The sequence below is a fragment of the Camelus dromedarius genome, chromosome 3, assembly GCF_036321535.1.
Source record: "Camelus dromedarius isolate mCamDro1 chromosome 3, mCamDro1.pat, whole genome shotgun sequence".
NCBI classification, from domain to species: Eukaryota; Metazoa; Chordata; class Mammalia; order Artiodactyla; family Camelidae; genus Camelus; species Camelus dromedarius.
The window spans coordinates 51,162,813-51,178,628 of NC_087438.1; the positions used below are offsets into that span (position 1 = coordinate 51,162,813).

At 42.7% G+C, this 15,816-nt stretch overlaps 1 protein-coding gene and 1 pseudogene across 7 annotated transcripts in view; one reads left to right on the plus strand and one right to left on the minus strand.

Moving 5' to 3' along the window:
- Positions 1–15,816, plus strand: part of PDE8B (phosphodiesterase 8B) — a 283,468-nt gene that overhangs the window by 144,320 nt on the left and 123,332 nt on the right. The window lies entirely within an intron of this gene.
- On the minus strand, positions 11,102–11,734 carry LOC105084853 (U6 snRNA-associated Sm-like protein LSm3; annotated as a pseudogene).

The window sequence follows — 15,816 nt, forward strand, 5'->3', positions numbered from 1 at the left end:
AGTCCCTGCCTTGCTTCCTCTCGCTTCCACCCCACCCCTGGCCCCGGAAAAGCACAAATCTATTTTCTGTCTCCATAAACTTGCCTATTTGGGACATTTCACATAAATGGACTCATACACTGTATGGCCTTTGGTGTCCGGCTTCTTTTGTTTAGCATAATGATTTCAAGACTCAGTCACATTGTAACATGTATCAGAGCTTCATTCCTCTTTATTGCTGAAAAATAGTTCATTGTATGGCTGTAACACATTTTATTTATCCATTCATCAGTTTATGGACATTTGGGAGGTTTACACATTTTGGCTGTTATGAATACTGCGATGTGAACATTCATGTATGAGCTTATATGGACATAATTTCTTGAATATATATATATATATATATATATATATATATATATATATATATATACACACACCTAGGAGTGAAATAGCTGGGTCATATGGTAACTATACATTTAACTTTTTGAGGACATGCCAGACTGTTTTGCAGAGCACCTGCACAAATTTTCATTCCCATCAGCAGTCTATGAGGTTCCAATAGCTCCACATTTTTGTCAACACTTGTTACTGTGTTTTTTTTTTTTAATTATAGTGGGGACAATTTTGAGAGTAAAAATGAGCACTTATTAACCACATCAGGTATGAACCAGGTTTAAATACCCTGATTAGGAAGCTTGATTACTGTAGCACCCTGGGAAATGGGGGTCTGCTTAGCTTAGCAGGAGGGGCAGGTGGGGGACATTTAGGGGAGTAGAGTTTAGTGCCTGGAAGTTAGATATATTCAACTAGGAGAACGTGACCAGGTTCATCATAATGTCCTGTGGGTAATTATTACTGTTTTTAGTCATTAAACCTATATTTGTTCTGAAAGGAATCAAGGTCCTTAAAATCATTATCACAAGGTGCAATTAGGTTATGCGTAATCGTAAGACAGAACAGATAATAGAGCAGCTTTGTTCAGTAGGTGAAACAACTCACTCAGGTGAACCATAAACCGTTTTGTCCAAAATTGGCTCCCAGGGCAAAAATGTAACAGGGAATCTAATCATACCTTTAGCTTACTGTTGTTTCTTACCAGGGACGTTCTTTTGACATTGAAATGCATCTTCCTCCTGGACCTCTCCTGGTTGCTTGTGCAAGTCAGTAGATCTTCCAGTTTTACAGATTGTTGTTGTCAACAGATTCTTTTTTTTTTATATTGTTAGTGACCAGTGGGTAGTGTTTTTGTAAGATCTCTCACAAGGCAGCCTCGCTCTGCACCTTAGGTAGGAGCCACTGTGATAGTTGACTCATCTGGTGAGCAACAGCTCATGACACTCGTGTTGTCTGGCCAGGGTGATGCCATATAGAACACGAGCTGACCCAGAAACCAAGACATCACAAATAATTCTGATACTGGCACAGGAAGTACCTGCTGGATTCTGACACCCACAAAACGTATCCTTTCTAGATGAGATAGTCTGATATGTTGACACTTATCTGTTGATGAAAACTTATGTGTCAAAATGTTTTCCTTTCTTATTTGTTGCCAAAAAGCTCAGAACTGAGAATTTTGTTGTTGTTGTTCAACCACAGTAACTAATTTATTGTCTTTACTGTAACAATTTCTGTACTCTGTCAAATGTTTTCTTTTATTGTATTTTTAATTCTAATCCTAATCTTATTTTTTTTTAAAACATTGTCAGTCACCTCTGAATTTCTAAAAACTCCCACTTGCAAAATGTCACTGTCTTTTCTCTCCAAAACTGTAGGCCTCTTGAAAAGCTCATGATTTGATTTCATTAAGTGGCCCTTCTAAGTGGTGCCTTCTCTCGCAGAGACCTCTTCCATCTGGGTCATCCCTTGTTTGTTCATGCTCGGGAAGTGTAAGGAGAGTAGCTCTTTGGGTGTTCTTCCAGAATTTAATTAGAAAAGGCAAAATGCTTGATAAAGAGGCACTTCTCTCAAGATTAAATATCCTGCAGGGAAAATGGGCTGAAGTTTCAACTGCAGGCCCTTCTGAGATCATTCAAATTGTCCTTGATTAAGATGTGTAGACAGAGAATAGTCCATTTCCCCTTCTTTTCTAGGGAGCAGGTAAGAGTACCTTCTCGGAAACTGGAGTGAGAACTTCTCTGCTCCTAAGGCCTTTCAGAGAGCTCAGCTCCAACTCTTCCCTGACCAGGCTGCTCAGGGAATAAGAGGACATCCCCTTCAGCATGGGGGGGGGGGTGCCACAGAGCGGGCTCGTGCCTTTGAGTAGCCTGCGACGTGGCGCTGTTCCTAAGGTGGGCGAGGGGCACAGTCAATCCTCACTACCTATGCACTCTGTATTTGCCTACTCTCCCACCAAGGTTTTTGTAACCCCCAAAACCAATACTTGCAGTGCTTTTGTGGGCCTTTGTGGACATGGGCAGAGCAGTGAGAAATGTGGGTCATCTGACATGCATGTCCTCAGCTGAGGTCGAACGAGGGGCTGCTCTGCCTTCTTATTTCCACTCCCAGACTGTAAACAAGTGTCCTTTTCTCCCAGTCTGCTCAGTGTCATGTTTTCACATTTTAGTCCTCTTCATTGGTGATTTCACTGTTGAGTGGGCCCCCAGCCATCATGCTCAAGTGCTGTCTGGTGTCCCTAAGAGCAGGAAAGCTGTGGTGTGCCTCCCGAAGGAAAGATGTGCATTTGATGGGCTCCACTCAGGCACGAGCACAGTACTCTTCACCATGAGCTTGATGTCATGAATGGACAACGTTTTAAACAAGACATCTTTCAGCAGAAACACACGTAAAACAAGGTTCTGTGTCAATCGGTTGACAAAAATATGACCAGAGGCTCGTAGGAACCTAACACTGCCTTTCCCCTAGAAGCAGTGGTTCAGTACTTATTAATTCGGTGTCTGCAGTGACTTTATAGAACAGGACCACTGGAACTAATGAGAATCGACTCCTTCTCTCTTCCTAACTCATAATCCTTCAAGTCTGTGGGACCCTGCTTTCAGCCCTCCGGATGAAGCATGGGGCTTTTTCTTTCTTTCTTTATTCTTGCTTATTATTTCTTGAATTTGTTCTCTCTGGAGAATTCTGCTTGGCAAATTATAAATGTGTAGTGTTGAACTGAGCTTCTGAAAACCTGGTCAAAGTCATCTGTAAGGTTTTTATTCTACACGTTGAACCAGTCTTTAATCAAATGGAGAACTCGGCCTTTCCTCAAGCTTCTCTCCTTAATGTGTTCACTGGAATAAATGTAAATGTAGGGATGTACAGTTGCCAATGTAGAAACCTTTGAATGGACCGAAAAAGAGAGACCACCTACAAATTTCTGTAGGGCCATTTATAGTCTTCGTCCTTGTTTTCTTAGTTTGGTAGGCGTTCAGTAATAATTTAGTTTGGTAGGCGTTCAGTAATAATTATTGCAAAACCTTGGTAAAGAAAACATTAAAACGTATATGCTCATCATGAGCTTTTGAAAGTAACTATTGAATTTGATTTATCCTATATCCCTTAAGCCCACCTGATACGTTTTCTTGCCATCAGATTTGCTTGTTGATCAATTGAGTGATTCATTCACCTCTTCCCACTTCCTGGAGGTTTAGCATCACTATTAAAAATAGCAAGAAAATGTTGCACAGTGGGTTCAAGTAAGAGCGTTGCCTCTTTTTTGAAATTGTGGCTCCCTCTCTGCTGTCCCTCCCTGGGCTGAAGGGACCTGCTGTGAGCCCCCACCTGGCATATTGTGGGTGGTGAGACAGGACTCTCTCCCAGAGGCCCTCACTGCGCCCACCTGACCTCACAGCCACTGCGCTGTGTCTCATCCCTCACCTACTCTTACATTGATCCATGTTCTTTCTCCTAATCAAGATCTTAACCAGGGTTTCTCACATGCCTCATCAGTCTTCATGGTGACCCAGTCTCCAGACAATGAGCTGTAATTCACCCAACTTTCATAAGGCTTCTTACATGATGTGAAATGATTACAAAGAGATTGTTTATGAGAGCTGTCAGACAAGAGTTCCGGTGAGGGCAATGTCTTTAGTGAACAAATGAATTGTCCACAGGTGGATTGGGAGCTTGTTTCATTTGAGATCAGAATAAGAGATTTCCTGAAACACATAAACAGTGAGCAGATTGCTTGAAGAGATCTCCTTACCAAACAGGGTGTATTTACTCGCCAAATTAGTTTAGTGATTATCCTTATTTTCCATATTAAGAACGAAAAAAAAAAAAAAAAACCTGGTGGAAGAAGGACGGCTGGGCCTTAGGAAGGGGAGAGGCGCTTTGGCTAAAGAAGAGTGACCGCCACTGATCACTGAGTGGCTCCATTTGCCTTTGTATTATCAGCATCTCATTTCCTCCCATGCTCCTCCTAACCCTTCACTCCCACCTCTCCTTTGTGCGCCTAGCCCCAGTGCTAGCACCTGCTAAGAAATCGGGTGACATGATGAGGTATTTGGTCGAGGGCTCCTAGCACTCCTGAACCTCAGCCTCAATTAGCCACCTTGCTTGATGCGGTCCTTTGGGGATACCTGTGCATAGAGCATAGTGACTGTTGATGACTCTTGCTGTTAAACCTTCCGCCCCAACCCCCACAAACATCCAAACGTGAGACCAGGAGAGCTCCCTTCATCAGACCATGTGGAGAGCTCCTTAGGCAGAAGGAAGAGCCAACCAGGGACATGACTTCTCTCTGAGGTGTGCGGCAAGGCTGGCAGCTCCAGGCTTTCTCTGCGAGCCACTCCGGTTGCCTTGGGATACCTCACCAGCCAGGTGGGAGTTAGGCAGGCTCGGAGTCACACAGGAAGTCAAAAATCTCCTGAAGACTGTGCCCTTCCCCATGTAGAGTGGAGGCTCACTGCCCACCCCCACCCCCCACCATTTGCTCAGGAATTAAGTCAGCCCTGAGAGATAGCACCGTTCATGGAATCCCTGAGGTAATGACATTGTGGGAACATTGGCGAACTCCCAGTGGAAAAGACTCCAAACTGTAAAGGAATGTGTGGTAACTGCATTTAAATGACCAGGCCCTGCCTTTGCCTCTTCCTAGACCACTCCAGTGATGGGCCTCCAGTGAAGACATACAAATGGCCAATAGGCATATGAAAAAATGCTCAATATCGCTAATTATCAGAGAAATGCAAATCAAAACTGCAATGAGGTATCACCTCACACCAGTCAGAATGAATGGCCATCATTCAAAAGTCCACAAATGATAAATGCTGGAGAGAATGTAAAGAAAAGGGAACCCTCCTACACTGCTGGTGGGAATGTAGATTGGTGCAGCCACTATGGAAATCAGTATGGAGATTCCTCAAAAAACTAAAAATAGACTCCAATGCCACTCCTGGGCATATATCCAGAGGGAACTCTAACTTGAAAAGATATATGTACCCCAGTGTTCACAGCAGCACTATTTACAGTAGTCAAGACATGGAAACAACCTAAATGTCCATTGACAGATGACTGGATAAAGAAGCGGTGGTATATTTATACAATGGAATACTACTCATCCATAAAAAAGAATAAAAATGCCATTTGCAGCAACATGGATTGACCTGGAGATCTTCATTCTCAGTGAAGTAAGCCAGAAAGAGAAAGAAAAATACCATATGATATCACTTATATGTGGTATCTTAAAAAAAAAAAAAAAGACACAAATGCAGACTCAGACATAGAAAACAAAACTCATGGTTACCAGTGGGAAAAGGGGGCAGGAAGAGATAAATCAGGAGTTTGGGATTTGGAGATATTAAAAATAATGTAAACATGTAAAATAAAAAGATGTAAAATAGATAAACAGCAAGTTTTTATTGTACAGCACAGGAAACTATATTCAATATCTTGTAGTAACTATAATGAAAAAGAATATGAAAAAGAATATATATGCATATATATGACTGAAACATTATGCTGTACACCAGAAATTGACATGACATTATAAACTCACTCTACTTCAACTAAAACCGAAGGTCATTCAAGAAAATAAGAAAAGTATAGTGTAATGACAATTCATAAGAGACCATAGAGTTGCCATGTTCTGAGATCAGTGGTAGACAGCGGAGAGTGTGGTGGGCTGGGATGGAGATGGGGAGGCAGAGGCAGGTAGAGGAATCTTTCAAATTTCAAGTTGAACTGTGGAGCAAAGAAAATAGTGACTGAAGGTCACAGGGAAGTTTATTTTTCAGGACGTGAAAGATAAACATTTTTCAGTGCAAGTGGAAATATTAGTAAAAAAGGGAATATTAGAGAGGGTGTGGCCCAGGAGTAGGCCGGAAGGAGTGGAATCGAGAAGAGGTGGAAGGGAGTGAAAGGAAAGGACACTAAGGTGGCAGCTGGATAGCCCCAAAGGTGCTCACTTCCACCAGTAAGAGCTGCCATGTCCTGAAGTTTGACCAAGTGCCAGATGCTTCCTATACATTCTCACCTAATGTTCACAGCAGTCACGTCACATTTTAAGATAAGACAGCTTGGGGCTCAGCACTGGTTATTCAGGGGACATGGGTTGGGGGGAGGTGGGATGTAACTCCAGTCAGTGTGACTTGCAAAATCTGCTCAGGTGGAGTCTTGCTACTCAAAGTGTGGTCCTCGGAACAGCAGCACCTGAAAGCCTGTTAGAAATGCTGCCTCTTGGGCCCCATCCTCAGAACGGCTGAAACCGCCCTGCATTTTAACAAAATCCCCAAGTGGTGGGTGTACATGAGAAAAGTTGAGAACCCTGGTCTGAACCTCGGTCCCCTTCTATCCCCAGGTGTAGGACGTTTGCTTGGCTTCCTGCTGAGAGGGAGGTCAGGGGAGCAGGGGGCTGGACGGGAGAGGCTGGAGGGTGGATTGGAACAGCAGTCATAGGAATATGATGGGCTGTGTTGATAGAAAACTTCTAAAATGTTATGATACCTGTTAATTCACGGGTTAAGGCTAGACTGCGTAATGGCTTCAGATAAGTCTGTATAATTGTGCTCTCCAGAGAGAATGCCCGGGTAACCTCGGTTGACTCTGGTTGTTCTAAGATTCTCAGCTACCTAGTCTCCTGGGGGTGTCATAGCACAGCTGACTGATCTTTTCTCAGCCTTGAACAGGTCCTGTTTCTTCACAGCTCTCTGCCCCTGGCACATGCCATGCCTCCTCTCTCTTCTTTGTCTCATTCTTTAAAACCTCCTTCTGAAAAGACTTCCTTGACCACCCCAACCCTCTTGTGATTTGGGCCACCACTCTCTGTGTGCTCCCATCAGCCATCTGCAAGGCCGGGGCTGGAACATAATCTGCAAAGGACTTAGCATAGTGTCTGGCACATAGTAAGTGCTCGATAGGCACCAGTGTCTATAATTAGCCCAGGAGGAGGAGAAAAAGTATCTGAGAGTAGAAGAACATGTGGTTGAGAGGGAGTGGCGCCATATAAAGGGGGCAAAGGTAACCCAAGATCCCAGCAGGAGCCATCTTGAAGTGGTGACTAAGAGTTTTCTGTGCTGGGAAGGGAAAGGCTAGAAGGCCAGGCAGGGGCCGTGGCATGGTTCTGAATGGCTCTGCTTGCTGCAAGGGTGATGATAAGGTGCGGAAGAAAGAAGACATCATTTTAAGGAAACTAGCTCATCCATATCCTTCGACTTTTAAGAAAGCTTTGTCTTTGTTACAGCTGGTTATAGGAGTTAGAACAAATGTATGACATGGCAGCGTTTTCTTTTTAGGTCACAGACATGTCTGTGTGCTATGTTGAAGCCTTTGTGATCACTGAAATGTATGGCTCCCATTTTAACATACGTTTTATAGAACCTGAAGCTGAATTTTACCATTCGTGTAACTGTTTTTTTGGTATTTTGTTTTATTAATGTATAATTATTTTCATAGTTATTGAATCTTTGCTTCTATCTGTAGAATTAATTCAATCTGTAGTTTATTTCAAATCAATTTCTTGAACAGTTACATGATAGCCTATTATATCATTCTTCCTGTGGGAAAATAGGATCATTTGTCTTAATTTAGTTTTTAAAAATTTCCTAAACATGTATTATCTGGAAAACACTACAAACAATGCTTTTTGAAGATGCTGTCAGGAACCAGAAATTACCCTTGTCCTTCAGGGAGCTGACAGCCTAAGAGGGGAGATATCACAGGTAGAAACGATTATAAACTCAGCAGTATAAGTCGTGCTGTAAGAGAGGGGGGCTACTACGCTCACTGGAGGAGAGTAACTCACTTTTGGCTGGGGTGGGAGTAAGGGATGGAAGTCTACTTTGGCTCTGAGGCAAAGGTTGTTGTTCAGCTTGACCTTGAGGTTGGGTCTGGGTTTGATAGGAAGAAACAGGGCAAAAGGCATTCTAGGTGGGCAAAATATTATAAAATAATAAATTCTGATTTTCATGAACACATTGTCATGCCAGCTGGTTCCATTTCTAGACAATAGTTTCAGTATCCACAAAAGGAAGGAACTGCCATTTAATGAAGGCTAATGTTTAGGTACATGTATATTATTTCAATCAACCCTCACAAAAACCAGAGGAAGTTGGGAGGTATTGTTATCCCCATTAACAGGTAAAGAAACTGATGTTCAAAGAAGTTAATCATTTTGCTCAAGGTCATGCACTACTGTGCACGTAGCAGGGCTAGAATTCAAACATCTGCTTCTAAAGCTCACACTCTTTCCACTGCTTCCTTCTGCCTTGCTGTGGACATGTTCACATATTGCCGATCATTCATTTATTCATTCCACAAATATTTATTGAGTATTTAACATGTCCCAGGTGCCATGCTCAGCACTGGGGACACAGCTATGAGCTTCAGTTGTCATCTTCCTGGTAATGCAGCCGTGCTGTGCCATGGTCCCTGCTACATGTATGGGGCACATGGAGAAACAAATCACAGCTTGACATTTCTGGGACATTTAGGTTTCCAATTAATTTGTATATTCAGAAGATTAATTTGCTCTCCTGATTTCATCAAATATCTTAATTATTACCCTCATCAAATAATTAGAAAAGGCATAGTGCTCACTGAGAAATAATAGGTGGAAAAATAACACATATTTAGATGTCATAGTCAGAAGATCTCCACCTTAAATATTTTATGAAAACATCAGTAGTTTAGGATTTTTGCAGTTGATAGACCTGAGTGCCCAAGAGCATACCTCACCTCAGCAAGCCATGTAGATTGTGATACCGTTTAAAGTCCTTGCAAGTGTTTCGGAGAGAGAAGGAGAGAGAGATTTTGTTGACAACCAAATGAAATTATGTGGTCAGGAATTTAATCTACTGGCCTACTTTTAAAACAAAATCTTTTGAAAATACTGAGAAATGTACGAAGTAAAGTAAAAATCACCCAATTATCACCAGGTTAAAAAAAATATGTATGCATATCCATACTTGTTTGTCCATTTGTCCCATTCATACATATATATGAAGTCTCTTTCCCTGATAACCTACTCCTGCCGCCCCACCCTAGAGGTGACCACTGTTAGCAATTTGGAATTTGTCCCTCCTGAATAGTGACTCTTACTTACTCCTTACCTACAGTGACAGATCCAGTTTAATTTCTACATACAATCTTTATTTTATTTTATTTTATTTTATTTTTACAGAAACAGGGCCATTACTCTGTTTTAACTTTTCTGCCATTTGCCCTTTTTAAACTTAAGGTAACTTTGGGCCCATGAATTAACTTATCTTTAATTTTTAAGAGAACATCTGTCAGTTTCTCCCACAAGGATGCAAACATCATTGGGTTATCAGCAAATTGTAGGAAAGGCTGGGAGGGTGGTCTTACGGTCAGTTGGGGGGCAACATTCTTCAGTATGTGAAGCCTGGGAGTAAAATAGAAATATGTTGACTCAACTGAAATACTACCAGCGACTGTCAAGAAAAAGCTACGGATTTGCTTTTAAGTGCTTTAATTGCTACACAATTCCCCTTAGTTACTTTGTGAACTTGTAAAATCCCACCCACAGTAAACGTCGGGTTTGACATGTTGTGAGAATTGTTATGAGGATTGCAATTCTTTGTGTCCCAAATGCACAGTGCTTCCAAGATATTTTATAAAATGTCAAATTTCATTTCAGTATCTTAACAAAAAACAAAAAATCTAACCACAAAAAAGACTGGGAAATGTTAAAAGTACTTATTATCCTATGAACACACCAAAGGGTACTTAAAAATGATATAAAATGTGTAAGTATGTATACTGTCATCCTCTGAACTGAAGCGAGTACGTGTGTATGTTATCCTTTGGGCTGAATTAGTTATGTGAAACAATGAAGTTCAAAATATGAGTATAGTAACTGTGGTATGAATTTCCCAAATTACTTAAATGATTGTCTCAAGCCTCCACGTCATTTGTTTCTAGTCCTTATTGAGTCAGGGCCAGCCTGGTGAACCTCCACCACTGCCTGAGGCTGGAAAGCCATGATTTGGAGGCTGTTGGGGTCACCAGTGCTGTCGCTTAGGCCCCAAACATTCTTACGTTTCTCTCTGTCTCAGCCTACAGCTCTCAGCTGCCATTGCCTGGGACCATCACTGGGGCTTTGTGGCTTCTGATTTTTTCCTCATCCATAAATGCAGTTGGCTGAATTAAGGCCCAAGTTTACCACCTCTTCTATAGATAAAGTTCCCTGTGACCCTCTGTTCAGAACTTGGGCCGTTGTCTTGCACTTCCATGCTCCGGGGAGATTCTGGTAAGTAGGAACCCGACCTTGCTGACTTTGGGCAAAGTCATCACATATCCTTTAGCCCTTAATGATGGTCTTGCTCAGGACTGTCCATTTTAGCTTTTCATCTCTTGTGTTCCCATGAGATGGAAATCATGAGTCCAGTTCTCTTCAAAGACTTCTCCTTGAGGTCATGGCAAGACTCCATGTTATTTTATTTTATTTTTTGCTTTAAAAATCAAAAAAGGAAACATCAAATTTAATTTAAAGGGAAAAAAACCCCAGAAATTGAAAAAAACAACAGAGCAAATCAACTCCTGGAAAAGTTCTGCATCTTGGTGATCACATTTATCAGAGGAGTTGGAGAAAAATTAAAATGCCATTTAGCTTAAGAATTTGTGAATTCTGTCTAAATCAGCTTATTTCAGGAACAGAAGAATTCTTGGTCATTTCTTAGTATCAGAATCTTTGCAGGTTTCTCTTTTGAGTATCTTCTGCATTTAAATAGGCAATCGTACAAAGTCTCCTATCTTCCACACAGGGTAAATTCTTTGTTTTATCCAACTCTCAATGACAGGTCAACTAGCACAACCCCATCTCCCCAGACCAAGAGCATCAGAATATTCCCTTTTGCTGATTTATGTATTTCTTCATATGTTTCTTCATCAGTTTCTATAGTTGTCACAGTTCCTTCCTCATCTCCCAACGTCATATTTAAATGTTGATCGTAAGCATGTAACCTGCCTTGAAGCTCTCTGTCATTTCCCGTTTTCATAGATTCACTCATCCAGGCTGAGCCTGGTGAGGTCCCAGGGCTCCTGTGCGGTGTTGGTGATTTGTTGCTGGTCCACGTCGTCTGCCGTATTTCAAACCCTGTGCCCTTTCCTGCCTCTTCCATATTATTTTAAAGAGAGAGAAGCTTTTCAAATATTTGAGTGGATTGTTTGGCATATTAGTTCTGAATCAATCATCATTTAAATTTCTCTTTCCAATTAACACCTGTTTAAGTTGGTACTTCAAAAAATTCCCTGTTTATACAGGGAATGAAATGTACCTACCTGAAATAAGTACTATGAAGATACGAAATTTGTGGCTCCTGTTACTCCTGACTGTGACAGTGCTCAGTTTCATGCTTTAATTTCTGTAAACTTCTGACGTAAAACAAATATACTCTAGCTTGTGAAATCATTTTAATTGCTTTCTTAAATTGTTTTCGTTCCATCCGTAATTATATTTTAATATCACATTGGACTAAATACTGTTGATTATGTGGAGCCCTTATGTGTGTGTGTGTTTGTAATAAAAATGAGAAGAGGGAGTTTAGATTTGGGGAGACACCACCAAAAAAAATAAACTTGCTTCATTCCAAATTTCCAATTCTTTGATGATTTGATTGTAAACAGGATAATTCTTCTTGTTGCATTTATAAAATGCAGTGCATGATGAACTAGAATTGCTATTCCTATGCCAGTTACTTTTATTTTATTCTGTATTTTTCCTTCTGGATGTTCTTAGTGCTGTGTTCTTTTAATCTCTGTCTTTAGAGCTTCTTCACGCCTTAGCTGTGGCTCCCCTCTCCCCACCCCCCACCCCTGCTTTTTAAAGTCAGTATTTATTGGGAACTTCGGGCCAGGTGCTAAGTGTCAAGTGTTTTCCAGACATTGCTTTGATTACTTAATTATAAGAACCCTGTGGTGAAGGTATTACTGTCCACATTTTACAAATATGCAAACTCAAGCCCAGAAAGGTTCAATAACTCCAAAGTTACCCAGATGGTTAATGATGACGGTGGGAGTTGAAGACTTACTTTGATTTATTACCCGGTACCCTCTCTGAGCCAGCTTTGGGTTTTCGGTAAAACAAGAATGATAATCTTAGTCTCATGGGCGTATCTGGAGGCACCAGTGAGAAAAGGGATGCAGGACAGCCTACTGCACTGAGCTTGAGCAGCCTGGGCACGACTTGTACAGCACAAGTAGTCATTTTCCCCTTTCTGGGTTCTGGGTAGCAATGTCTCCCACTGGGTGCACTTCATCCTGCCACCCAGCACGCACCGCAGCTCTGGGTTCATGTGCGCCAAGGAAGTGCAGATACACCGGAAACGCCTAATTAAGCAGGAAAGCCGAGGTGAGAAAATGCATGGCCTTGAGAACCTTATATTTACTCTTCATCACCTGATTGATGGGACCCTTCCAAGGCTGGGGCAGGGCAGGTGATGGGTGTTAAGCAGGGGACTGAAGAACTGAGAGCTCTTGGAGCCTGCACTTCTTGTTGCCCTCTAGGCATCTGGCCTTTGTGTTTCAGGCCGTCATATGCAAGCCCTCCCCTGGAACAGCTGTCTGGATCACACCTGTGCATCCGGAGGCCTCCTCCCTGCCACCTGCAGGCACCTGCTCTGTGGTTGTCGGAGCCCTATCGGTGGTAAAGGACCAGTGTTGTGTGTGTGTTTTCCAATTTATTGCAAACAAGCACTCATAAAATACAATCAGGATGGATTATTAGAAAAGTGACTTTTTTAAAAGGCACACAGAACACAAGCAGAAATATTTTATTAGAAGATTCAACAGCAAAAAAATTAGATTTCCAAAAATGTGCAGGTGATGCCAACTTGCTCGAAGTTTATAAGCATTTATTCTCAGTTTCTGTCCTGTCTCATTGCTGTTGGATAACAGTTCCCAGGCCTGTACCAGAGTGCACTTTGAGAAGCCGGCCAGGAGCCCATCCTGACTGAGGGGGGCCGTGCGTGTATAGGTGCAGGTCCTCCTGCCAAGGTCTGGATTCGTGCCTGCTGCCATCAGCCTGTGTGTGGCATGCTTGGGTGTAGAAGACAGCCAGTCCCCTGCTGTCCTCCATCATAGCTCTGCCCTTGAGACTTGGTCCCTGCCTGAGCTCCTGGTCACATTCTGGCTTTTCCTGATGCTCAAGCCCAGCCCTGAATCCTGACTGATGTGGCTGTGGCCCTGAGAAGGTCTTGCCAGCATTCTTCCCCCAGGTCTCCATTCTGCTGGCTGGATGTACAGTCATGGCAGGATTCCAAGCTAACATATTAGTTTCTTATTGCTGCTGTAACAAATTACTACAGATTTGGTGGCTTAAAACAACAGAACTTTGTTCTCTTAGAGTCCTGGAAGCCGGAAGTCTGAAATTAGTCATGCGGAGTAAAGTCACGTTGTTGGCAGAGCTGGTACTTTCTGGAGGGTCTAAAGGAGAATTCATTCTTGCCTCTTTTGGCTTCTGTGACTGCCAGCATTCTTTAGCTTGTGGCCACATTAATCTCACATTGCCTTTTCCTTTTCTGTGGTCAAATCTCCCTCTTACAAAAACACTTGTGATTACATTTCTGGCCCACCTTGATATCCAGAATAACCTCCCCATCTCTAGATCATTAACTTAATCACCTCTGCAAAAAGATGATTACTTTTGCTGTGTAAGTAAATTTCAGTTTCCAGGGATTAGGACCTGGATCTCTTTGGAGGACGTTATTCAGCCACCAGCTCCAGATTTGGGGATTCATTTGATTGTCATCTGACCCACTGTAGTTTTTGCTTTTGTTGTATAGTGCCTCCCCCAACACACACATACATGCTGCCACCTGCCAGACGGACTCATTTGTAGAGTCTGAGGTGGTCAGAATCTGGGGGTACTGGTGTGGCAGCTGATAATTATTGGTTAATTTGCATTTTAGACACTCTGCTAAGGACTTTGCAGAGTAGCCTATTTAATACTTGCAACAACCCAAGAGGTGCTGTGGCTTCCAACTTAGAGGTGAAGAAATGGAACCTTAAGGAGATTAGGTAATTGCCCAAGGTCCCTTGGCAAGTAGAGCTATATGCAGTCCCAGACAGTCTGGCTCCAGAGTTGGAGTACCCCTCCCACACACACACACGAGACTGCCTTGGGACAGAGGCAGACGCTGAGATTTGGGACACAAGCATGTCTCTTCCCCCCAAGCACCAGCCATGCAGCAGGGCTAGTGCCCCAGCCTGGCCCTGTGATCCCAGCCTCTCTCCTTTCCCCTCTGGCCTGTGGGATGCACCTTCCCAAGAAGGGACAGCACGAAGGACTCTTCCCCTCTCTACCAGAAGAACACACGGAGCTCCAGACCCAAGGTGACCAACTGACTGTGTGAAGAGTACTGACACTTCTAGGCAGGCTTTGTGTCACCCCCACACTGCTGCCCCTTGGACAGGAATAGAGCTGGCAGTCAGCCAGTGCCAGCTGGGTTTGAATTTGTCTGCTGGTCCAGTCGTGCTGTCATTACGCATCCTCGGCTGGAAGTCAGACGGGAAAGAGTACTGGAGGGTGTTCTCACACTCTGTGCTCCTGGGAGCTGCCCCTCCTGGCGGCCCTGGGACCCTCTGGGCCCTTCTGCTTCCATTCAGAAGGCAGTGCCAATGACGCTCGCTGGTAGAGCTGCAGCTGGAGTTTTGGGAAAGGCTGTTAGCTGTGAGTCATATTCCCTGACAGCAAATTCTGAGTCCTAATGGAGCAATGTCCAGCTGACTCAGGAAAGCTAGAAATCAAGAACTCTGCCTGGTGGCCAGAGGCAGTAGCCGGATGTAGCAGGAGAGCCAGGCTTCCTCAGAAGGCTGAGGCTCAGCCTGTTCTGAATCCCCAATTGATGGAACCATAAAAGCAAAGTGTTGTGTTATGACACTGACCTTAGAAAGTGCTTGCTACGGGTTCCTTTGCGAAGGTGCCTCCCCCAGAGCTGTCCAAGCTGGGCCAGAGATAAACACTTCATCCCCTCAGACTAGGAGTTTGATAAGTTTGGTAAGTTCCACATAATTGAAATGTATTTTAATAATAAAAGTGTAAATATATTATTGATGAGAATACAAGTTTTTTGCATGTCTTTTACATTATATAAGTAAGCACTGAAGTGGTTTATTTTTTAATAGACCTTATTTTTTAGAGCAGTTTAGATTTACAACAAAACTGAATAGAAAGTCAGAGAGTTTCCATATACCCCACCCCATCCCTACGTGTGCACAGACTTCCCCATTATCACCCTGTCCCACCAGAGGGTACATTTTTTACAGTTGGTGAACCTAGATTGACACATCATTATCACCCAAAGTCCACAGTTTACATTAGGGTTCACTCTTTTTTCTTCTTTTTTAAGTTTAAAAAAATTTTTTATTGAAGTATAGTCAGTTTACAATGTGTCAATTTCTGGTGTATAGCATAATGCTTCAGTCATACATGAACAT